Source organism: Hyaena hyaena, unplaced genomic scaffold, assembly GCF_003009895.1.
Source record: "Hyaena hyaena isolate Hyena2069 unplaced genomic scaffold, ASM300989v1 scaffold_4, whole genome shotgun sequence".
Classification (NCBI taxonomy): Eukaryota; Metazoa; Chordata; class Mammalia; order Carnivora; family Hyaenidae; genus Hyaena; species Hyaena hyaena.
The window spans coordinates 5,910,218-5,936,085 of record NW_024080636.1 but is presented as its reverse complement, the minus strand read 5'-3'; the positions used below and the strand labels follow the sequence as shown (position 1 = coordinate 5,936,085).

The 25,868-nt window shown below is 46.6% G+C and overlaps 1 protein-coding gene across 4 annotated transcripts in view; it reads right to left on the bottom strand.

Annotated features, from left to right (window-relative positions):
* The window catches only part of PPARA (peroxisome proliferator activated receptor alpha), a 69,728-nt gene that overhangs the window by 26,400 nt on the left and 17,460 nt on the right, over positions 1-25,868 (bottom strand). Inside the window, exon 2 of one of the 4 annotated variants that reach the window (XM_039235348.1) lies at positions 3,606-3,960. The exons of the other annotated variants lie outside the window; for them this stretch is intronic. The gene's annotated coding sequence lies outside the window, so the exon portion shown is untranslated. The remainder of the gene's footprint in view (positions 1-3,605; positions 3,961-25,868) is intronic. 4 annotated transcript variants of the gene reach the window in all.

The window sequence follows — 25,868 nt, the reverse complement described above, 5'->3', positions numbered from 1 at the left end:
AATGTTAGAGTCGCGTCTTGTGTACGGGAAACGCCAACGTGAACGGCTACACACAATTCTACCTTCAGGGGTCAAGAGAGCATCTACCAATCAGAATATTCCTTCGAGCAGAGGCAACAAAGACAATAGAACACTAAGAGAAATGGCAAGAAAGCAAAGAAGGAAGGGAGGGAGGGAGGGAGACAGAGAGAGACGCAGAGACCATGAGCGCCTTGTGTCGCGGAGGACAGGTGAGACACGGAGGGACTATAACACCTACAGGTAACCTTAAGGCGTCTGGAGTATCAACAGCTCTTGTGTGGCATTTTTTCAAAAGATGAGGCTGAAATGGGTCACGAATGGCATGACGAGCTCTTACCCTGAAGCCAGGAAGGTCCTGCACAGGCTCCTCTGGGTCGAGGCAGCACCACGGCTCGGTGCCCCGAGGGCCCTCATTCCACGCGGTGTGGGACCTTCTGACGTCTGTCTTGAGCGTAGAGAATGCATTTTGCTAACCTTTGCACCCACCCTTCTAGCACGATCGGGCAGGAGGCGCCTGGCTCAGATTTCTGACGCGTAGCTAAGCCTGGCGCAGCGCGTGCACGTTACCCCACCGGGAACTGGGGGAAAGTCCGGGAGGACTTGGCCCGCGCTGCGGCAGCACGTGTGACCTGCCGTCACCCAGATGGCAGAATGGCACAGCCGGCGGATCCAAAGACAACAAAACGCCGGGGAATCTGGAACAGAAGTCAGACTGACTCTGCATTGGGAAAGTGATCAGAAATTTGCACAGCGAACCCCTCACGGGGGCTTAGAAACAAAGCACAGGGCGGCTGGGGTCTCAGGCGGTTCAGCGACGGACTCTCCGTTTTTGGCTCGTGTCATGATCTCACGGTTCGTGAGTTCAAGCCCCGCACGGGGCTCTGGGCTGACACCGAGGAGCCTGCTTGGGATTCTCCCTCCCCCCCGCCCCTCTCCTGCTCATGCTTTCTCTCTCTCAAAATAAATAAACTGAAAAAAATAAAACAATAACAACAACAAATCTTGGGGCACCTGGGTGTCTCAGTCAGTTAAGTGTCTGACTTCAGCTCAGGTCATGGTCTCACGGTTCATGAGTTCAAGCCCCACATCCTCTCTCTGCTGGCAGCACAGAGCTGCTTCGGATCCTGTCTTCCTTTCTCTCTGCCCCTCCCTGTTCGAGAGCATTCTCTTTCTCTCTGGTTCTCCTTCTGTATCTCAAAAATAAATAAAAAATTTAAAAATATTAAAAACAAAACAAAGCATACAAAAGGAAAAATGAATCAAAGCCTCTAAGCCTTTGTAGTGAACGAAGTCCCATATGGGCAGGAAAGAGTGTGCATCAAACAGGGATGTGGGGAGCTGAGCCCCCAAGGGAGAGACCTGGGTACAGACTGTGGGGTAGAGACGTGAACAGATGACTAGTTTGGCTCTCCACCTTAGAAGCAACAGAGAATCTGAGAGATATTCTGTGCTCACATGAAGTGGGTGCTTCTAAGAAAAAGTGAAGTCTCATTTCATTGGATGGCTGGAAATCACAGAACCAGGAGGGATTGGGTCCTTGTTGGCTCCTGGGGCTATTACCCTGTCCGACCCATCCCTGCACCCCTACATTAGTAATGGAGTTTCTTGGACCTGTGAGACCCGTCGTAAGTATTTTCTGAAATTAAGTATTAAATAATAGCTTGATACTGTCCCAACTGTCAAAACACTTCTGTTTTTATTTTTTTTTCAAGATCAGCTACACGTTTATTTCCAGGGATGTGACTGTAACAATGTAATGGCATCCCATTTACATACAAAAAAGCATAGCTCATCTCCACCTTATACTTCTGACAATTAAAAGCAATTTGTTTATGTTTACTTTTTATTTTAAGCATTAGTTATCTTAAGGTTCAAGTTTATTTATTTTGGGGGGCGCCTGGGTGGCTCAGTTGGTTTAAGCGTCTGACTTCAGCTCAGGTCATGATCTCCCAGTTCGTGGGTTCGAGCCCCACATCGGGCTCTGTGCTAACAGCTCAGAGCCTGGAGCCTGCTTCCGATTCTGTGTCTCCCTTTCTCTCTGACCCTCCCTCACGCTGTCTCTCTCTCTCAAAAATAAATAAAACATTAAAAAAAGTTATTTTTGTACAAAGGCTAGCTTCCCTCTTTTTTTCCCCAAGATAAGTACTTTAAAATATTTTGCTGTCATTATAGTTAACGCTGAAATAACACTGAAAAAAACACTCACCCTTGCATTTGCATTTTCCTAGATGATCTTTGCTACCACTAATTTTTGCAACCACGTAATTTGGTTCCAAATTTACGATGGTGACCTACACTAATTTAACTGTGAATCACTTTTTTTGTACTCAAAGTCTTAGATTATGTATATGAAAGCTAACTTATTAAACCTTTGCACACAAAGATGAACGTACCTGCATAGCAAACTTATATGAAGAATGAAATTTAAAAAAAAATAAGTGTTACTAAAATTGATGAGCGTAAATCACGTATAAAAATCCCCCAAATGGGATAAAACTGCTCATCCCTGATTTGTCTCATTTGGTTGTCAGAGTTGAAATAGGAAGTTAAAATGGTTAGAATTCGAAACATTTTTATATGCTAGGGGATCAGAGACTCAAGAGAAAAGACAGATGAATTCCCCCCCTCAGAGCTTGTATTCGACACAAAAGGGTCCAAGTAAATGGTTACAAACATTGGATTTTACTTTGCTACCACTTATCTTTCTGTAATCCACCTGAATGTATCATACTGTAAAATCCCCCTCAAAGTACCACTTAATGTGCTTAATAATGCCACCTTATAGGAACCTATTTACATTTCCTTTGGCTAAATTAGGTCTGATGAGACTTCACTGAGTGGTGGAAGGGTCAAGGCTGGAATTTATGTCAGAGGAGAACCATTCACATGGCAAGAAAGAGAGGCATCAGATCATTTTTCCGTTTTCTATCAACTATAATTCACTACCCTGTCAAGACTCTTACACGTTTCTGTCCACCTCGTAGATACTTAACATTTAGAGCCTTGTAGCTCAATTTGTTGGGCTGGGGCTTAAAATCACATTTCAAAATCAACAAAGAAATGCTAAAAAGCCTCTTGTACCTTCCCTGGCACCGGAAGTTCATAGAAATGGATTCATTGTTGCCGCCTGTATAACGCTAACGTGCTCCCAAGAAAAATGTCTCACGAAACACACCTGAAACAGACGAGGAGGGCCCCTGGTGTGGCAGTGGTGCAGAAGGCAGGGGCTGGCTGTTGTAACGAATTAAACCCAAAATGGGATACTTAGGACTGGTCTGCGCAGTACGCAGGTTTATCTGGGAACATCTAAGATCTTCCCCAACGACGCCTAAGGCCTCGGCATTTTGTAATCACAGGAATTTGGCCTGTGAAAATGGGAGAGGAGCCCGATGGGACAGAGTAGCCGTGAACCCCTACGTGCTTATCTTTAAAGGCGCAAACAGAATGTTCCCCAATATTTCCAAGAAGGTCCTGCCAGGTTTCCACAGAGTTCACACTGCGTGGTACTATTTCCCTCACTTCAAACCCAGCGAACCTTCCCATCGTCCTGGCACAGAATTCTCGTTTTTTAAATCTAAGCTTACCTTTGTCGGTGGGGACACTAGCATCGCTACAGGCCAGCTGTCACTTTGGACACGTCGTGTGCCCGTGAGCTGAAAGGCGTGTCAAGAATCAACAGTCCACGGAGAGGAGATTCACATTTGCCCGGCAGAGGCTTTGCTCCGATGCGCACAGAAGCCCGGCAGCGAGGGCGACGCTGGAGCGCTGACCCACCGGACGGCAGAGAAGCAGCATGGGGCCCAGCGCCACGCCAGGGACGAAAGTGATGGTGACATTCGGGGCGGGGAGGGCCTGATGTGTTATGGCAGGGTGGCCTCAGACGCGGCAGCGAGCTTTGAAAGGCTGTGCCTTCGTTTTTGGAGTTAAACCGATGGTCACCTTTGGGTGGAAAGATCACATTTTCTGAACCTCATGAAACACACGAGTATCCCCGAGCTGGCAACGGGCTTAACCCTGGAGGGCACACTGGAGGAGGCAGTCTTAGCCCTGGAGGCCCCAGGGCAGAGGGTGCGGGGCCGGGAACAGGGCAGAGAGGGAGACGGTAACACGGACTGAGCCCCGGTAACAGTCACAGGCGCTGTTCCGATTCTCCCAGCGCCGGGCTGGGCGGGCAGATGGGGGCCGTTTCCACAGGGGAAGCGCCACGATCCAGAGAGGTAAGCGCCTCGTCCGGCCAGGAGGTGAGCAGGTAAGGAGGGCCAGGACGGCGGGGGCTGTGATGCGGGGGGCCGGGGGCCAGAAAGGCTGCTTGATGGAGGGGACGCCCAAGCTGAGTCCTGAAAGGCGACGAGAAAGAAAGAAAGGATAGGGGCCAGGGGCGCCTCTCAGAAGAGGGGCCGGGACTGCGGTACACGCGCTTTGAGACTTGTCGCTGTGTTCCTGCCGCACGAGCCACCCTGCCACGTCATGGCTCGAGACACGGGCACGTTATGTGCCGGGGGTTCTGTGGGCCAGCGGTTTGGGCCACGCCTCTGGGCGGGCCATCGTGCGGCGCCACCACGCCCGGGGGTCCGGGGAGGTCGGCGCCCTCGCCCTCGGAGGCCAGCCCAGCCACCTTCGGATGCGGCGGTATCCCAAGGGTGAGGGCAGGAACTGCAAGGCCACGCCGTCGCTTCTGCCACGCGCTGTGGCCCAGGGCAGGTCGCGAGGGCAAGCTCGGGGACGCGAACCCTCCCCTGATGGCGGCTGGGGGCCCAAGGACGTCGTGCCCATTTCCGACATCACAACAGGAAGTGGAAGAGATGAACGGCGGTGGCAGGAGGCACCGGTGAAGGGGTCAGGGCAGGCACTGGGCAGCGGTGCGGCGTGGCCACACCTGCCTTAGGGTGGGGGGAGGGGCTGGTTTTAAAGGAGACGATGAGGGGTACGCGCGGGGGGCTCAGTCTGACTCTCGACCTCAGCTCAGGTCATGATCTCAAGGTTTGTGGGCTCGGGCCTCGCATCTGGCTCTGTGCTGAGCTTCCTGCTTGGGATTCTCCCTCTGCCCCTTTCCCCCACTGGTGCTCGCTCACTCTCTCAAAATAAATAAAGGAACTTAAAAAAAAAAAAAAACAAAAAACAACTTTAAAGGAGAAGCAACCAGAGAGCTTATGAGGCTGGTGAGACCGTCCGCAGGAGGCGTGCCCGTGCCCCTGGGAGGGAGGCCCAGAAGGGCAGGAAGGGCGCACGCTGGGGCCTCGCTGCAGCAGGGTGTGGGCACACTCAAGGGTCACCCTAGACCCTGGCACAGCTAACTGGGAGGGTGGGGCGATGTCCAGGACGTGAGAAGAGCGGGTGTCCTGGCGGAGGGAGCAGGGGGGAGGCAGAAAGACGGTGAGGGTGGTGGTAAAGCAGGGTGCAAGGTTTCTGAGGGACACACAGGCTCCGGCCCTCAGGCCTCCTCCCCTCCTCTGGGAGGCACCGTGCAGCTAGCGGGGCGCCCCCATCCTTAGCAGCAGCTCGGGGGGGCGGGGGAGGACGTGAGTCCCGCCCTCAGGGCACGGGGCGGTGCTGGGTGTCACCATGACCCCGTGACCACATTTCTTGGAGCCTGGGTTTCAATACCTAGAGTTGGGGTCAATGACATCTGCCAGGCAGGCTGTTCTGAGTGTGCTTGGAACGACGGGCACGTGGTTCTTCCCCAAACAGTCCTGCCCCCAGAAGCAAGACCGGGCCTCCTTCAAGTGCACTGCACAAAACACACCCTGGAAAGCGCTGAGCTGAACCAGAGGGAAGGGGAAGGCCCAGGAGCCGAGAACAAACGCGGGCTACGCACTTCACGGGACGCCAAGCAGCGACAGCCTGCAGCGGAGCACTCGGGGTGAGCAAGGGCCGCCGTCCCGCCAGCCTCAGACGGACACGCGAGACCAGTTCTAAAGAAAAAAGTCCCTTTATCTTTAACTTCTAGGGGACACCTCGCTGGAAGTCCAAATTCGCTCAAGATCAAAAGAAAGGAGAAAAGAGAAGGACTTCGGGTAACCTCCACAGCCCACAGGCTTACTTTTGCTTTTATGATCCCAGGAAGACGATGAAAAGACGGGTCTGTCTTTCTCCCTCAGTTTTCAGACTCGGGCCACGGTATCGCGGGTGTTGTGCGTGGCCAGCGCAGACAAGTTCTGGACGCGCCTCGACTCCTTCAAAGTCCAGCAGAAAGCAGCGGCAGGAGAGCAGAGCGGGGTTCCGGGCGAGGGAGCTGCGGGTCACGGAGACCCCCAGAAGCTTTCGGGGAGGGCGAAGCCTCTCCAGCAATGGTCTGGGCGCCCAGCGGCCCCTCGCCCGTGGTCCGCGGATTCAGCAGCGGCCCTTCCACACTCAGAAGAATGACTTCACCAACGGGGGTCCGCGTCCCGCAGGGTGAGAACCATTGTCGTAACGGGCGCCGCGTGAGAAAACCAGCACACCTGTTGTCAGGGTTTTCTGCCTCCGACTTTTCCAACCAGACCGAGTGATGGGTGCCCGCTCGTTCTCATCCCGTGCTCCACTCTACGGCAACTTCGACAAAAGTGTGGGGGGGGAGCCTGAATGCGGGATAGCTAGTCCAGTATTTTTGCTGGTCTCCTGCGTAAGGAGAAGGAAGGGCTTCCTCTCGGCGTCGGTTTGAGGGAGAGAGCTGACATACGAAGTCAGAACTGTGTTTCTCTCGTCACCAGGCCGTCGTTCCTCTCGGCATCCGCGTGTGGCCTGAAACAGGCAGCTGGGGCACAGCTGACGAGGACACGGCTCTTCGGGCTCCGGGTTCGGCACCGCCTCCCCCTCCCGGCCCGAGCTCCGCACCCCCAGGACCCCGGCCAGCGTGTCGGTTCCTCGCTTGGTCATGGAGACGCAGACAACCCCCAAGGAGCAGGCTCGTTCTGAGGAAGGCCTCTGACAGGGAACACAGAGCCAGCCAAGCGACACATGTGGGAAAGTCCACTTGGAGGGAACCACGCTGGGGAGGAATAAAACGACAAAACCAGAGGACCGTTCTCCCCAGCCCTGGAGAGAGAAGATACTGCCCTCGTCAAAAGAGAAGAAAAGGCCACAGAAAGGAATGTCCAGAGAACAGAGAGCTCCCTTGGGACCCCCCATCCCCCATCACAAACTTAATCAGAAGCTGCAGGATGGAGGCCTCCGTCTCCCAGAAGGAAGTGAGGCGCAGGGGTGAGGCGAGGCCCAACAGCAGGGGGAGGCCCGGGGGAGGGAAGAGAGGACAGGAAGTTAGCGGCAGATGAACTCAGGAACATTTCTCGGGAATGAAGGCCGCGGAAGGGTCCACCCAACAATGGGTAAACACAGACCCACAACAAGGCACGTCGTGGGACAAAGAGAAGGTTCTACAAGATCTCACGGGCTCTGGGAAGAGGGCAGACACGTCACGTGTGAAAGATCAAATACCAGGGGCGTTTGGGTCCCTCGAGAGAGCGCCGGGGGTGGAGGTACGGCCCCTCACCCCTACAGCGCTGAAGGAAACTTCCTTCCAGTTAACACATTACTAAATATTCAGGTGAGCCACCCACCAGGCGGGCAGAAAAGTTCCCACTCGCTCCCTTCAGGCAATGACTGTCTCTCTGGGGCTCTAGACCCTCTCCCTGCATGATGCTTCGTACGTGTCTCGTATTGGGGGTAACTCTTGGGGAACGTGGGCTTCCACAGGGGGCTGGGCTTTGACATCCAACTTTCAGGGGTGCAGCAAATGTTGCTTGTGTGCATTCTGTCATCACAGTTTCACAGACCTCCATGGGTCAACTCCAGGAGCTGGTCACGGTTGGCCATTATTCCGGCCCGACACCGCTGTAAGTTAGATTCCGCCATTGCGATGACAGCCGTAACACTTCTTGAATCCTAATCACGTGCCAGGAATGTGTGACCTCCTTTCGATCTTAGAACACCCCCGTAAGGTGGGCCCTATTAATACACTTACTTACTGACAACGACACGCTCGGGGTCACAGAACCAGCGGGAGCCTTGGGTTTCTGCTCCTGGGCACCACGGGACCATCCTCTGGGTAGCGTCCCCCAGGACTAACGTTCAATCCGACTGTCAGCAGTTTAGGGATCTGATCATCTGGTCTCTGATTACCGACAAGTAACCACCCCAGCCCATCCGTGCCGTGCCTGCGCTCCACCGTGTGAACAGAATCCTTTGCCAGGGTCCACAGTAAAGTTTGGAGATGAGGAAAAAAAAAAAAAAAAAACAGCATTGTTCTAATTTGCCTTTATTTTTATTTTTTAAATTGTATTTAGTTTTTTGAGGCAGGCTTCATGCCCCACATGGGGCTTGAACTCATGACCTGGAGATGGAGACCTGAGCTGAGATCAAGAGTCGGTTGCTTAACTGACTGAGCCACCCAGGTACCGCTAAGTTGTCTTTAAAATAAAGACTGGAGGTTTCAGCTAAAGGCAACAGGAAACGTAGGGACTAGGCTCGGAGAAGGACATCAGAATCAAAGCCTCAGTGCTGGGGCTGACTAGGCACCAGTTACCTTAGCCTTTTTTTTTTTTTTTAAGTGGGTTTTATGCGCCTCAGTGGCTCAGTTGGTTAAGCGTCCGACTTCGACTCAGGGGATGATCTCGTGGTCCGTGGGTTTCGAGTCCAGCATCGGGCTCTGTGCTCTCAGCACAGAGCCTGGAAGCTGCTTCCGATTCTTCGGTCTGCCCCTGCTCTCTCTGCCCCTCCCCCACTCCCACTCTGTCTCTCAAAAATGAGTAACTGTTAAATGTTTAGGTGGGCTTTATTAATGTCGTATAATGGGCACACAGTCACCATTACATACTTAAAGTATACATTTAATAAGTTTTGATACAGGTATACACCTGTGAAACCCCATCACAATCAAGGTACTGGACATGTCCGTCACCCCCAAAGTTTCCTGGTGCCTTTCTGTGATCTCTGCCTGTTGCCCTCCACACTCCCGTCGCCAATGACCTGCTTTCTGTCACTGCATGCGTTTGTTTGCATTTTCTAGAGTTTTATATAAATAGAATCACACAGTATATGCCCATTTTGTCTGGCTTCTTGCACTCAGCATAATTAGGTCGAGATTCATCTACATTGTCATGCATATAAGTGGTTCATTTCTCTTTATTGCAAAGAAATAGTCCATTGTATGGCTGGCCACTGTTTGATTATCCTTTCACCAGTGATGGGTATTGGAATTGTTTCCAAGTCTTGGCTATTGTGAATAAAGCAGCAGTTTTAATAAAATTAAAACTCACATACGGTCTCCAGATGGACATATGCTTTCTTTTCATTGGCTAAGTACCTGGTCATGGGATTGTTGGATCATACGGCAGGTGTTTAACTTTTTATTTAAAAAAATTTTTTTTAATGTTTGTTTATTTTTGAGACAGAGAGACAGAGCATGAACAGGGGAGGGGCAGAGAGAGAGGGAGACACAGAATCCAAAGCAGCTCCAGGCTCCGAGCTGTCAGCACAGAGCCCGATGTGGGTTCAAACCCACAGACTGTGAGAGCTCACAGACCGCGAGATCATGACCTGAGCCAAAGTCGGGCGTCCAGCTGACGGAGCCACCCAGGCGCCCTTGTTTAACTTTCTAAAGACTGCCAACTGTCTTCCAGTGTGTGTATATCATTTCACATTCCTGCCAGCGGTGGAAAGAGGTCCCGTCCCTCCACACCGTGGCCAACACTTGGTACAGTCTTTTTCATCTGAGCCATTTTAATGGGTACGTCGTGCTATCATACTGCCACCGTGAAAGCTGTGAGCGTTAGCACGTGACTGCAAGTTCAATGTCACCGGGAAAGCTGTGAACCTTAGGAGGCGGATCGTCGCTCCAATGTGCCCTGCTCTGATGACTAATGATGCGGGGCACTTTCACACTGCTCTCCATACACCTTCTTTGGTGAAGTGCCTGGTTAAATCTCTTGCCCATTTCAAAAACTGGGTTGTTTATTTTCCTATAGGTGAATTTCAGAGGGTATTTTTTTCCTGCATTCTGAATACAAGTCCTTTATAGGTGTATGCTCTACAAAGATTTTTCTCAGTCTGTTATTAGTGTTTTCATTCTCCTAAAACTGCCTTTTGAAGAGCAAAGAGTTTCATTCTGATGAAGTCCAATTTATCAACATTTTCTTTTACAGACTGTGCTACTGGTGTCATATTTATAAAATCTTTGCCCAACCTAAGGTCACAAAGATTTTCTCTTGTATTTATTCGAGAAGTTTTGGAGTTTTGTATTATATTTAGATCTAGGATCTATTTTGAGTTAATTTTTGTGTATGGCATGAGGTATGGACCAAGTTTACTAGGGACACATGGACAGCCAATGGTGCTGGCACAAGTTGTTGAAAAGATTGTGTCAACACAAGACTTCTCCAAAGAATTGCCTTTGTCCCTTTGTATAAAATTAGTTGCTTTATTAGTAATGATTATGAAGTTTTACCAAATGCTTTTTTCCCTTTTTAATTTTTTTTAATGTTTTATTTATTTTTGAGAGAAAGAGAGAGACAGTGTGAGCATGGGAGGGTCAGAGAGAGAGGGAGACACAGAATCCGAGGCAGGCTCCAGGCTCTGAGCCGTCAGCACAGAACCCGACGCGGGGCTTAAACCCACAAACCGCGAGATCATGACTTGAGCCAAAGTCGGATGCTTAACCGACTGAGCCAGCCAGGTGCCCCCCCAAATTCTTTTTCTGTATCTATTAAATATTCATATAGCTTTTCTTTTTCATTCTGTTAAGATGGTAAATTACAAACTTTTTTTTTTTTTTTTTTTACTGTTAAGCCAACTTGCATTCCTGGGCTGCACCTACTTGGCTATCCTATAATATTCTTTTTTTATATTGTTGAATTCAATGTCCTAAAATTTTGTTTGGAATTTTTGCATCTATGTTTACAAGGGATACTGGGCTTTAGTTTTCTTTACTTGTAATGCCTCTGTCTGGTTTTATTTTTATTTTAATAATTGGCATTATTTATTCCTTAGATATTTGGAGAATCTACCAGTGAAGACACCTGAGCCTGGAGTTGCCTGGGGAGAGGGTTTTTAACTACAAATTCCATTTATTTAATAGATGTATGGTTTCTCAGGTGGTCTATTTCTTCTTGAATTCAGTTTTGGAAGTAATCTGTCCTTTCCATCTGAATTGTCAAATATACTGGTATATTTCATTTATAATATCCTCAAATGTACTGACATACATCATTTATAATACAAATACATTAATAATATAAATAATATATGATATTCTCTCTTGTTCCAGATATTGGTTATTTGTGTCTTTCCTTTCTTTCCTGAATCAGCCAAGCTAGAAGTTTATCAATTTTATTGATCTTCTCAAAGAAACAGCTTTGTGTTTCGTTGATTTTCTCTGTCACGTTTTGGAACTTTTTGTTCATCAATTTCTACTCTGATCTTTATTATTCCCTTTGTCTGCTTACAATGGATTTAATTTGCTTTTCTTTGTCCAATTAAAAAAAAATTTTTTTTAAGTTTTATTTATTTTTGAGAGAGAGATATTTCTGACACAGCGTGAGCAGGGGAGGGTCAGAGAATGAGACACAGAATCTGAAGCAGGCTCCAGGCTCTGAGCTGTCAGCACAGAGCCCGACGTGGGGCTCGAACCCACGAACCGTGAGATCATGACCTGAGCTGAAGTCGTACGCTTAACCGACTGAGCCACCCAGGCACCCCTCTAACTTCTTTTTAAAATTTCTTTATCAACCCATGGATTGTTGGGAAGGGTGTCCTTTAGTTTCCAACTATCTGTTGGTTTTTCAGTCATGTTCATGTTATTGATTTCTAACTTAATTCCATTATAGTCAGAGAGTCTACTGTGTACGACTTAAATTTATCGAAACTTGTTTTACGGCCCAGAATATGATGTATCTTGGTAAATGTTGTACGTATGTTCAAAAACAGTGTCTATTCTGTCATTGGGTGGAATGTTCTATATATAAAGGTCAATTAGGTCAAGTTGGTGTTGTTCAAATATTCTATATCTTTGCTTATATTCTCTATGTTTGTTCTACAAGGGGCCTCTGACTAAAACTGTACACTTGTCTATTTTTCCTTCCAACTCTGTTCATTTTTACTTCATGTATTTTAAACCCCTGCTATTAGGTGCATAAACTTTTGCAATTGTTAAACCATTCCAATGAATGGACCCCATTGTTTTTTCAAATATTTTTCTGTTACCCACTCCTTTCCAGTTAGACCTATCATAAGCTGTTCCCCACTGTCGTTGTGTTCCACTGCTACTGATGTAATTTTCGTTTTTTAAAATTCTTTTTTCTCTATGTATGTCATTTTATTTTTCATTGCTATGCCTTCAAGCTCATGAATATTTTCTTTTGTAATGCCGATTCTGTTATTAATTCTATCTGGTGTAGTTTTTTATTTATTTATTTTAAAAAATATTTTTATTTATTTCTAGGAGAGAGAGAGAGAGAGACAGCGTGAGCAGGGGAGGGTCAGAGAGAGAGGGAGTCACAGACTTTTATATGCTCCAGGCTCTGAGCTGGCAGTCATCACAGAGCCCGACGCGGGGCTCGAACCCACGAACCGCGAGATCATGACCTGAGCCGAAGTCGGACGCTTAACTGACTAAGCCACCCAGGTGCCCCATGGTGTAGTTTTTTAAAATTAATTTATTTTGAGAGCAAGAGAGGAGCAGAGAGAGAGGGAGACAGAGAATCTCAAGCAGGCTCTGCACTGCCAGCGCAGAGCCCGACGGGGCTTGAACTCATGAATCGTGAGATCATGACCTCAGCCAAAACCGAGTCGGATGCTTAACCAACTGAGCTACCGAGGCTCCTTTACCTGGTGTATTTTTAACCTCAAATACTGTAGTTTTCAGTGTAGAAGTTCAATTTATATCTTGTGTTATATCTACTTAACTTTTCGAGTACCTAAAATACAGTCATAATAACTACTTTAATGTATTTATCTGGTAATATCTATGTCAGTTCTGAGTAGGTTTCAAATCACTGATATGTTCCCCCCCATTATGGGTCCTCCTTTCTTGCAACTTTGCATGTCGAGTAATCTTTGATTAGATGTCAGGTATTTTGATTTTACTTTGCTCAGTGCTGGGTAGTTTTGTATTCCTGTAAATACTCTTGAGCTGTATTCTAAGACGCTACTTGGAAAAAGCCTGATTCTTTTGTATCTTATTATTAGAGTTTGTTACGTCGGGCCACAGCAGTATGTATTCTAGTGTAACTATTTCCCACTGCTGAGGCAAGATCCTGCTGGGTACCCTATCCAATTCCGTTTGAAGTATGAGGGTTTCCAGACTGGCAGGTGAAACGGGCTGTGTTCCCGGCCCCATGTGAGTGTCAGGCACTATTCCTGGCCCGGTGTGAGTTCTGGGCGCTGTTCCCTTTCATCCTCTCAGAAGGCTCTTTCCCTGGCTTCACTGCACGTACCAGTCGGTCCCTCAGCACATCCACAGAGGTCCCTTTCTGTGGGGCCCTCTCTTCTGGCACTTTGCCCTGGGAACTGTAGACATCTCAGTCTCTCCGGAGTCTTAGCTCCCCCTCCTCAACTAAAGGAGTGCTCCTCCCCCCTCATCATAGCCGGTCAGCTCTCGAGTCACACCTCTCTCCTCGGCTGTTTGCGCCTCACCACATCAGTGCCATTCGTCGCCTGATTCCAATGTCTTGGAAAACATTGCTTCATATGATTTGCCTGGATTTTCGGTTGCCTCAGGCAGGAGGGTAGATCAGCCCCTGCTTTTCCACCTTGGACAGCAGAGCCAATCATTTTTATACACATAGAGTAAGTTGGTTACAAGGCCACGGCCACTATTTCTCCATTTTTTAAAATCCACGTCCCCTTCTGATACACAGAAATATCTCATCTGCTCCTTCTATTTTGTTTTAAGTTTTTAGGTAAATTAATTATGAGACTATACTTTTAAACTCCACCCCCTCCTTAGAATCCTAAGCCTCCTTGGGTATATACCTGAGATTTTGACATATCTTGATTATAAACCTGAGATCTTAATAGAAATTCTCGGCTATACACCCAGAATTCCAATTGCCTCCTTGGGTCTATAGCGGTGGGTCTGCCATACCGCCTTGGGAAACTACCCATGATTCTGACACATCTCCTGGATAACCCTGAGATCCTGACAGCTTCTGTGTATACTCCCAAGATTCCAGAACATCTTCTCCTCACACAGACTTGAATCCCTGCTTGGGCTCAATGCTGAGATCTATCTAAAAATCCATACTGGGGCACCCGGGGGGCTCAGTCACTTAAGCCTCTGACTTCGGCTCAAGTCATAATCTCATGGTTCATGGGTTCAAGCCCCGTGTCGGGCTCTGTGCTGACAGCTCAGAGCCTGGAGCCTGCTTCCGATTCTGTGTCTCCCTCTCTCTGTCCCTCCCATGCGCACGCTCAGTCTCTCTCTCAAAATTAAATACACATTAAAAATAATAAAATAAAAATCCATATTTATCAAGAATTCTTAAGACGGCTCAGAATTCATTTTGAATCTTGCAGAGCATAATAGTATCAAATTTTCACATACCATACTGTCACTTCTGACATAACATTAAGATTAATAAATGCCAAATAAATAAGAGAGGCAGAACACTAATAGACTATTGAACAGATTATTTTAAAATGTACTAAGGGGATCACAAAACGACAAAAGGATTCACCCACTAGGAAGATATGACAATACTAAATGTGTGTGTATCAAACAGTCGAGCCTTCAAATACATGACATGAAAACTGGTAGTGCCGGCAGGGGAAGAAACTCCTGGGGGGGGGGGGGGTCCAGCCTCCCTCTCGGCAACTAACAGAATTCCTGGAAAGCCAATAAGGTTATAGACCTGAACAGCATAATTGACCAGTAGGCTCTAACTGACATAAATAGAACACTCCATCCAACAACAGCAGAATACACATCTTTTTTTTTTTTTTGAGCACCCATGGAACATTCACCAAGACAGATCATAGCCTGGCCGATTAACCAAACTTCAACAAATTTAAAAGAATTGAAAGTTTACAGTGTGTACTTTCTAATCACAATGGAATCAAGGCAGAAATTGAAAACAAAGGCAATAGGAAAATCCCTAAATATTTGAAAATGAATTAATACACTTCTAAATAATCCGTAGATCAAGTGGAGATCACAAAGGAAATTTAAAAATACAAAAAATGAAAGAAAGAGAAAAATGTAAAAATACGTAAGATAAAGCAAAAGCGGTGCAAGAGGGCATTAAATGCTTAAATAGCATTAATTCATTGGAGCGCCTGGGTGGCTCAGTCAGTTAAGAATCCGACTTCAGCTCAGGTCGCGATCTCACAGTTCGTGGGTTCAAGCTCTGCACTGGGCTCTCTGCTGTCAGCACAGAGCCTGCTTCAGATCCTCTGTCCCCCTCTCTCTCTGCCCCACCCCTGCTCACATGCATTCTCACTCCCTCTCTCTCAAAAATAAAATAAAACATTAAAAAATAGCATTAATTAACTAAATAGCATTAAGTGCTTACAATGGAGAAGATCAAATGCCTAAAATCAATCATCTAAGTCCCTGCCTCAGGAAACTAGGAAAATAACAGCAAAATAAACACAGAGGAAGCAGAAGGAAGAAAATAATAAAAGTAAGGGTAGCAATCAATGAGACTCAAATCAGGGAAACCACAGAGAAAAGCAATGAAACAAACAGTTGGTTCTTTGGCGGGGGGGGGGGGGGGGGGGGGGGGGGGGGGGGGGGGGGGGGGGGGGAATCAATAAAACTGATAAGTCCCTAGAATGATTGACAAAAATCACAAGACAAGGTATAAATCACTGACACCGGAAGTGAAACAGGGTATCATTACAGATCACAACCTGTAAGAGATTTAAAAGAAACTACTACAAATAATTTTAGGCTCATAAAATCGACAGCTTGGAAGAAATGGATCAATTCCTTACACACTACAAGCTACCAAAACTTAACTAAAATGAAATGGACAATCTCAATAGCTCTATAACCATTTAAAAATTGTGGGGCACCGGGTTGGCTCGGTTGGCTCAGGTGATGATCTCATGGTTGTGGAATTGAGCCCTGCATCAGGTTCAGTGTGGAGCATGAAGCTTGCTTGGCTTTCTCTCTCTCTTCCTCTCTGCCCCTCCCCAGCTCATTCTCACACACACACTCTCTCCCTCTCTCAAAGTAAATAAACTTTTTTAAAAAACTGAATTTGTGATTAAAAAAAAAAAACTCCTAAAAAAGAAATTTCCAGGCCCAGCTGGTTTTACTAGAAAATTCTGTCAAACATTTAAAGGAGAATCAATACAACACCAATTTCCTATAATCTCTTCCAAAAAAAAAAAGAGGAGAAAAATTCATTTTCATGAAGTTAGTTTTACTCTGATACCAAAACCAGCAAAGCCAGTACAACTATAGCAACTAACAGAAAAAACTACAGACCAATATTGTGATCGTAGACATAAAAATTCTTGATAAAATATAGTATTAGCAAATCAGGGGTGCCTGGGTGGCTCAGTCAGTTAAGCGGCTGGCTCCTGATTTTGGCTCAGGTCATGATCTCACAGTTCATGAGTTCAAGCCCTGCTTCAGACTATCAACTATCAAACTATTATTTCGAACCTGCTTGGCATTCTCTCTCCCTCTCTCTCTGTCCCTTGCACAAGCTCTCACTCTCTTTCTCTCAAAATGAATAAATAAACTTAAAAAATATGTTTAAAATATTAGTAAATCAAATCCAAAAATACATAAAAAGAATTATACGCAACAACCAAGTCATATTTATTCCAGGTATTCATGGCTGGTTTACCATTTGAAAACCAATCATTTTAATCCACCGTATCAACAGATGGAAGAAGAAAAATCATACGATCATATTAACTAACACAAAAGTGTATTTTATAAAATCTAACACCCATTCATAAAAAGTTCTTAGCAAGTTCGTAATAGAGAAGACCTATTTCAACATGATGAAGAATATCTACAAAAACCCAACATCTTACTTAATGATGGAAGCTGAATGCTTTTCCCCTAAGACCAGGAACAAGGCAAGGATGTCTACTCTTACTACATTTGTTCAACATAGCGCTGGGGTCCTAGTCACTGTGATAAGGCAAGAAAAGGAAATAAAAGGCATGTGGAAAAGGAAGAAATAAAAGAGTTCTTATCTGCTGATGACATAATTGTCTAGGTAGAAAATCACCCAGGAATCTACAAAAAACCTCTTAGAACTATAAAATGAGCTCTTTACTTCAAGGTTACAAGATCAACACATAAAAATAAATTGTTTCTTTCTAGTAACAAATATTCAGAAATCAGAATGAAAAACAATGCCACTTATAGTCACTCCACAGACAATAAAACACTTACGGATAAGCTTAACAATACATATACAGGATCTATATACTGAAAATTACAAGGTGCTGATGAAAAACATCAAAGGAGACCTAAATAAAGACAAAACATACCATATTCATGGAATGGGAGAGTCAACACAATAAAGATGTTAATTCTCCCCAAATATGAGTTTAGTAAAATTCTATTAAAATTCCAGCAAGATATTTTGTAAACATAGATGAGTTTACTCTCAAATAATATGGAAAGGCATATGCCCTAGGAGGGCTAAGATAATCATGAAAAAAAGTGTAAGGTATAAGGAAGGACTCTACTTAATAGTAAGACCTAGTCAGTAAACAAGATAGAGTGTTATTGGTGAAGGGATAGACACACAGACCTAGGGAACAGGTTAGAAGACCCTGAAATAGACCCACACAAATATTCCCAATTGATTTTTGACAAAAATAGGAAAGCAATTCAGTAGAGGAATGAGTCTTTCAATAAATGGTACAGGATCAAATGGACATCCGTTAAGAAAAAAAAAAGTCAATTGAACCCTCACCTCTTACACAAGAATTAACTCAAAGTGGTTTATGGACTTAATGTAGCATATAAAATCATAAAACTTTGAGAAAAGACATAGCCGAACATTTTCAGGATCTACAGCTGACTAAAAAGTTCTTAGCCTCAATACTAAGAAGCACCGTCAAATAAAGACATTGACAAATTGGTCCTCAACAAAATGGAAAATGTTTGGTCTGTAAAAGACTCTATGAAGAGACTGGAAGACTAGTACACTCTAGATGAAAATATTTGCAAATCACGTATCTGACAAAGGACAGAATATATAAACAAATTTCAAAACTGAACAATAAAAAACCAAAAATCCAATAAGAACACACGCAAAGACAGGAAGAGACATTTTACCAGAGAGGACATATGTAGGTGACGAAACATACACGTGATAAGATGTTTCACATCATGAGCCACTAGGGATTTGCAGACGAAAATCACAGTGAGATACCACTCAATGCCTGTCAGAATGGCTAAAACAGAAAAGAGCACTAACACCAAATGCTGGTAAGGACGCAGACAAACAGGGTCATTCAGACATTGCTGGTGCGAACATGTAACGGTACCACCACTTTGGAAAAGAGTCAGCCGATTTCTTATAAAACTAAACACACAACTACCATATGACCCAGCAATTGCACTCCTGGGCACTTATACCATTGAAGTAAAAATTTATGTTCGCAGAAAAACTTGTACACACACCAAAGGTACAAGTGATGAAGAAAAAAGCAAGTCTGATATCAAAACTTGACATTTTTGTGCTATAAACACACCATTATGAGCACGAAGACAGCTCACCAAATGGGAGAAAGTATTTGTAAATCATGTATCTGACAAGACACTTGTATCCAGAGCATACAAAGAACTCTTACAACACAATAAAAAGACAAATAGCCCGACTTAAAAGCGGGCAAAGGATTTAAATAGACACTTCTCCAAAGAAGGTGTACAAAGGGCCAATAGGCCCACAAACAGATGCTGGTTAGTCATTAGGGAAATCCAAGTGGAAATGATGGTCAGCGAGCTCCCCACACCCGCTAAAGGCTTTAATCAACAAGACAGATGATAACGGGTCTTGGTGAAGACACGGAGAAACTTGGAGTCTCCTACATGGCCAGTGAGACTGTAAAATGATGTAGCTAGCTGTCTGGTAAACGCTCCGGCAGGCAGTTCCTCAGGAAAGTGAAACACAGCGTTACCGCGTGAGACGGCAATTCTACTTCCAAAGCATGAAAACATCTTCACGAGAACCTGTATACGAGTGTTCATAACGGCATTACCCGTCAGAGCCCAGAAGTGAGAGCTGTCCAAACGTCTACCCGCTGATTATTGGATAAATAAAATGTATTGAGGACAATGTACTATGTATCTCCACACTATGTTTTGGCAATAAAAAGAAATGAAGTACGATTCATGCTACCACATGAATGGCCCTTGAAAACATCATGCTACATGAAAAAGGCCGGTTGCAAAGGACCACGTGCTAGAGGATTCCATCCCAGGATACGCAGTACAGAGATGGAATGGAGGAAACGGCAAACGGGTATGTGGTTTCTCTCGGGGGTGATGAAAATGTTCTAAAATTAGATGGTGGTGACGGCTGTACAACCTTGTAGCTGTAATAAAAACCATGGAATTTTCTGGTACACTTAAACCAGTGCTGTGTGGTATGCAAACTACATCTCGATAGAGCCATCCCGAACAGAACCGGAGGAACTGGACCAAGGTCCACAGCAACTTTACGCATAATAACTCATAACCGGAACTACCTAGGTGTCCTTTGTGGGCGAATGGGCCCGCGAGCTGTGGCCCGACCGTGCCGTGGGGCGCCCAATGATGCGGATGAATCTCAAGGGAATGGGGCCGAGTAAAAAAAAAAAAGCCAATCCCAAAAGGTTACATGCCACAGGATTCATGGCATAGCATTCTTGAAATGACCAAGTGATAGAGATGGAGAACAGATGGCCAGAGACGAGGGAGAGGCGGGTGGGAGGGATCAATGTGGCCGTATCAGTGTGAGGGATCACTGCGTGACGAAAAATGTCTTTTCGGTATCATGCTGATGCCCCGGGAGATTCTCCTATGATGTTGCACCACTGTTGTGCAAGAGGAAAACTGGGGAAAGAGTCCTGGGAATCTCTCTGTATTCTTTTTTCTTTTCTTTTTTTTAAATTTTATATGTTTGTTTGTTTAATTTCTGAGAGAGAGAGAGAGAGAGAGAGAGAGAGAGACAGAGTGTGAGCAGGGGAGGGGCAGAGAGAGAGGGAGACACAGAATCTGAAGCAGCTCCAGGCTCCGAGCTGTCAGCACAGAGCCCGACGCGGGGCTCGAACCCACGAACCGCGAGATCATGACCTGAGCCGAAGCCGGACGCTTAACCGACTGAGCCACCCAGGCGCCCCTCTCTCTGTATTATTTCTTACAACTGTATGTGGATCTACCTTGTCTCAAAAAAACACTTTCTATAAAATTTTAATTAGGAGTGATTACTTTAAGAACTTGCAAGCTAGGGTTCCTGTGTTCCCATCCAAACCTGGCAGTCCATGCAGCCAGGATACCTGATATAGCTACTATCTTTTGTGTTGATTCGTTTGCTTTTTAACTTTTAAAAAACAATTTTTAATGGTTATTTATTTTTGAGAGACAGAGAGACAGAGTGTGAGCAGGGGAGGGACAGAGAGAGAAGGAGACACAGAATCGGAAGCAGGCTCCAGCCTCTGAGCTGTCAGACGCGGGGCTCGAACCCATGAACTGTGAGATCATGACCTGACCTGAAGTCGGATGCTTAACCGACTGAGCCACCCAGGCGCCCCTTAACTTTTTATCTGGAAGAAATTTCACTTGCAGGAAAGTTGCGCCTCCACAAAAAACAGCACAAATAATACTGGACTCCTTTCACCTGTATCCCCTTATAATACCATTCTGCCCGTCGTCTTTCTCCTCTGCTTTGTCTGTACAGGCAGGGAGCCATAGAATGTGTGTGTGCACGAGTCTGACGTGGAGCCCCTCCCCCTCCATACTGAACAAAGTCTTTGTTTTCAAGAATAATGATATTCTTGGGGCGTCTGGGTGGCTCAGTCTGTTAAGCGTCCGACTTCGGCTCAGGTCATGATCTCACGGCTTGTGGGTTCGAGCTACGTGTCGGGCTCTGTGCTGACAGCTCAGAGCCTGGAGCCTGCTTTGAATTCTGTGTCTCCCTCTCTCTGCACCTCCCCCGCTTGCACTCACTCACTCTCTCGAAATAAACAAACATAATAAAAAAATAAAAATAAAAAAAGAATAAGGATACTCTTTCATACCGCCGTGCACTTATCAATCTCAGTAAATTGTGCAGAGATACATACTTTACGATTCATGGTCAAGTTTTGTCAGCTGATCTGATAACGCCCTGGAAAGCACTCTCTCCTCGTTACGGGATCCAGTCCGGGGCCAGGTATTGCATGGTGTTGTCAGCTTTTCTCAATCTGAAATACTTCCATGGTTCTTCCTTGTCTTTTATAACATGACGCGTCTCTCTCTCCTCTTGTTTTCAAACAGGAGTAGAAACTGGGTGACTTATCTACTTGCACTAAATAACCCATTCTCAGGAGGTCTCTGTGGAGAAGCGGCACTCGGTAAGGCCCCCTGACTGAGGTGCCCGAGGCCCCTCCTGGAGCTGGGACCGTCCACAGGCTCCGAGCCTCTCTGGCAGCTTCCACGCCTTCGGTTTTGTCAACACGCCAGCTGGAAGACCTTGCGAGGCTCTCTTCCTTGGAACTAGAGGTTCTCAGGGCGGCACAGCTTCAATTCCCATTCCCCATAACACAGCAAGCTGAAAACACGCTCATTCTGTCTATTCCCAAGTAAGAAGAGGGTGCAAAGAACACCAAAGAAATCTACCTACTGCTGAGGGGAAGCAGCTGGACACCATTCAAACGTTTAGCTCACGCTCGTAACAGCAAACCAAGGGCCCACATCAGTGCAGAGCAAATGCTTTCCTACAGAAACTCGGAGAATGCAGTTTACAGAGACAAGAGCGCGGAGGGAATGGGAGCGATCGTTTAAGGGGGAAATGCGGGTTTTTCTGCCACAGAGCCCTGCATGCCAACACGAGAGAAACAGGAGGCTACTAAGCGTTTAGGCCTAAAAGCGAGCGCCGGGGATCTGAACCAGGGGACGGGACGGTGCCATTTCTGCGGTAACTGATTGGGCGCTTCCTTGGGGCCGAGGAAACTGCCGGAGCGAGGACGCTTTACGTGCAGAAGGCTCCTCGGCCACCCTGCCAGCAAGAGGGCACATCTGAGGCCAGGAACAGCTGTCACCATGCCCTGTACCCAGCACGCCCTGATATAACCTTGCTCTTTTACGTGGGCACGGGGTTACAGCTTAGAGTCCTTTGGACGCTCTGCTTTGTTTGTGCTTTGTTCTGAAGGATCGCTTTCTTCTGAAGTCACCTGCATCCATCCACCTCCAGCCCCGCGCGGGGCACCACACCGTCCGCCTGGACTCGTGCAACAGCCTCCTGACGGGCCCCTCACCACCTGTCCCCCCCTCATGGGGTCGTGCTGCCAGGTTCATCCCCAAGTACAGCCCTGATCATTCCACCCCCTGCTCAGGGACACCCCCCACTCCGACACACACACCGAAAAGCATTGGTTCAATGCCTGCTTTTGCAGGTAAGGAACCTGCAAGCATAAGCATCGTCCAAGGGCACACGGCTACTCAGAGGCTGGGCTGGACCTAAAGTCAGGGCTTCGTGCCCAGGGTGAGGTTCAGGGCCCCCCGAGGCTCCCTCTCTGGTCCCTGGTAAGAGCAAGAGGGAACCTCTAACAGCTAAATCACCTCCCCCGTGGCTGCTTCACAGAGCACGACCTCACCCTGCGCCCTAGGTCCCCGCGGTGACCTGCTGCGGCCTCTCCTCTGGGACCTCGCGTTCTCCTCCTCCCCGTGATGCTCCTCCCCCAGAGCTGCAGGACGCTTGGGCTCCCTCTCACCTTCCAGCCCTCCCTCAAACGCCCCCCCTCAGCCAGGCCAGCCCCGCCGCCCACGCCTCTGCACCCAGCAGCCTCTAGCACACTGAGCCGCGTACTGCGTCACCACGCTCATCACCTGTCTGTCTCTGCCGGAGCGCCAGCTCCAGGAGGAAGGGGACTTTATGGATTTTTGCTCGCTTCGCGTATCCCCAGTGCTCACATCCATGCCTGACACCAAGGAGCTCATTAAATGTTTGATCCTGAAGGAATTAATCTCGTCCTCGTTTCCCTTTGCAAACCCTGTATTCTGGCCACAACAGACTACTCATCACTGGCCAGGCTCAAGTCGTGTTTTCCAGCTCCGATACTCTATCCTGTTTCATTGGCTGGGATGCTTCCCATTCCCACATATTTCAGGGGAACTCAAATACCAGTTCCTCCCCAAAGCCTTCCCAGACCCGCGGTCTGTCCTCTGCGTCCACACAGCTCACATCCCAGGTTTTGACCAGTGCCTTTCCTGCCCAAATGATCTGTAACTTCTTAAGGCAGAGTTCACATCTGCCACCGTCCTCTGCTATGCGAGGCAAGCGTTCTATAAAGTGTTGGGTGAATCCAACACTGGCACTAAATTAAAAGCACTGGTCCCTTTCTTACCAAAAAAACCCTCAAATCATTTTAAGTAACAAGCCTATGAGAGAGTGCAAGTGGGGGAGGGGAAAAGAGAGAGGGACAGAGGATCTGAAGCTGGCTCTGTGCTGACAGCAGCGAGCCCAACGTGGGGCTCGAACTCACGAACTGTGAGATCATGACCTGAGCCGAAGTCAGACGCTCAACCAGCTGGGCCCCCCGGGTGCCCCTTAAGCAATGAGCCCATGAAAGGAACACCACCAGCGTCTACAGGGCAAAGGCCTGGTGAGGAGCTTCTCTGAAGACACAAGGAGAATGCAGCCTATAGTGATAAGAGCACTAAGGGAATAGGATCCATCCGTTTAAGAAAGAAACGGAAATTTCTGCCATAAAGTAAGGTTCCTGAAGTGCACCCTAGGACATCCTAAGAGCCTCAAGGCCACTTAAACTGTCAGCAATCAGGGGCGCCTGGGGGCTCAGTCAGTTAAGCGTCCGACTTCAGCTCAGGTCATGATCTCACGATCTGTGGGTTTGAGCCCCGCATCGGGCTCTGTGCTGACAGCTCGGAGCCTGGAGCTGCTTCAGATTCTGTGTCTCCCTCTCTCTCTGACCCTCTCTTGCCCACGCTCTGTCTCTCTCTAAAAAAATAAACATTAAAAATTTTTTAAGAAAAACGATCTGCAATCAGCTCTGAGAGTCCACACTGTTGAGCTGACGCCTGCAGGGTGCTTGCATGTTGGTATCCCTGCACAGCACGTGAAACCTTCCCAAAGAGAACCACCTTTCCGGTACCGCACGTCTCCTCCATGAACATGGTATAACCTCTTATTTACTCAGGCTATGTAGAATTTCTCTCAGTAATGTAATTAGTTTCTGAGTAGAGGTCTTACATGCCTCTCTTAGATTTATTCTTAGGTATACAACATACACATTTTTAAAAAATTAGACTTCACACCCTCCGTGGAGCCCAACACTGGGCTTAAACTCATGACCCTGAGATCAAAACCTGAGCTGAGATTAAGAGTCAGGCACTTAACCAACTGAGCCACCCAGGCACCCCACTTTTTCCTTTTTAAGCTAGAGGTCATTTAAAAAATTTTTTTAAGTTTATTTATTTATTTTGAGAGAGAGCAAGCATGCACACACAAAGCAGTGACAGAGAGAGGTGAGAGAGTCCCAAGCACACCTGAACTGCCAGCGTGGAGCCTGATGTGGGGCTCGAATGCACGAACCATGAGATCATGACCTGAGCCAAAACCAACAATTGGACACTTAACCGACTGAGTCCCCCAGGTGCCCTGAGCTGGATGTCATCTTTAATTTTGCTTTCAATTAATAGATTTTATGATTTAGAGTAGATTTAGGTTTACAGAAAAATTGAGTGGAAAGTACAAGAGTTTCCATAATATCTCCCAACACACACACACACACACACACACACACACACACACCTTTCACAGTTTTCCTGTTAGTAACATCCTGGTTACCTGGTAACATTTTGTTACCACTGATACATCAATATCAATATATTATTATTAACTAAAGTCCACGGCTTGACTTAGGGTTCATTTTTGTTGTATGTTCTGTGGGTTTTGACAAATGGCTATATCGGACAGCTAAGTCTCACTGCCTGCAAATCCTCTATACTTTCCTTACATCCTCCCTCCCCCGGCCCCTGGCAACCACTGATGCTTGCACATCTCTGCACTTTCGCCCTTTTCAGAAGGTCATGTGGTTGGAATCATACCATGTGCCTTTTCATTGGACTTCTTTCAGGTATACGGTATTTCTGATAATAAGGTCAGTGATACCATTTGCCAAAATGTTTTCCAGGGCGGCTGCACCATTTTACATTCCTGCCATCAGCGTATCAGGTCCCTGCTGTCCCTCACCTTCTACCACACTTGGTCAGGCTTTTACATTTTACATTTTAAATTCTAGTCGGTGTGTAGTGATGTTTTTCTAGGACTACCATGATATCTACTGCTATCAGTCTCCATTTCCCTAATGATAATGATGCTGAGCCTCTTTCCATGTGCCTGCCTGCCAGCCAGTGCCCTTTGCTGAAGAGTCTGTTCAAATCGCTGGCCCATTTTTGCTTTAATTCTTAACTGGGTTCTTTGTCTTCTGATTGAATTATAAGAGTTCTTTATATATTCCAGATGCAAGTCCTCTGTCAGATGTACGTTTTACAAATATTTTCTCTGAGTCTGAGGCTTGACTTTTGATTTTCTTGTATCTTTTAATGAGCAAAACTTTATAATCTTGATCAAATACAATTTATTTTTTTTCAGAGTTCATTCGTTTAGAATCATGTATACGAAATCTTTGACAAATCCCCAAACACTAAGACTGCTACGATATTTTCTCCTTGAAGTTGTAGTTTTCATTCTTCC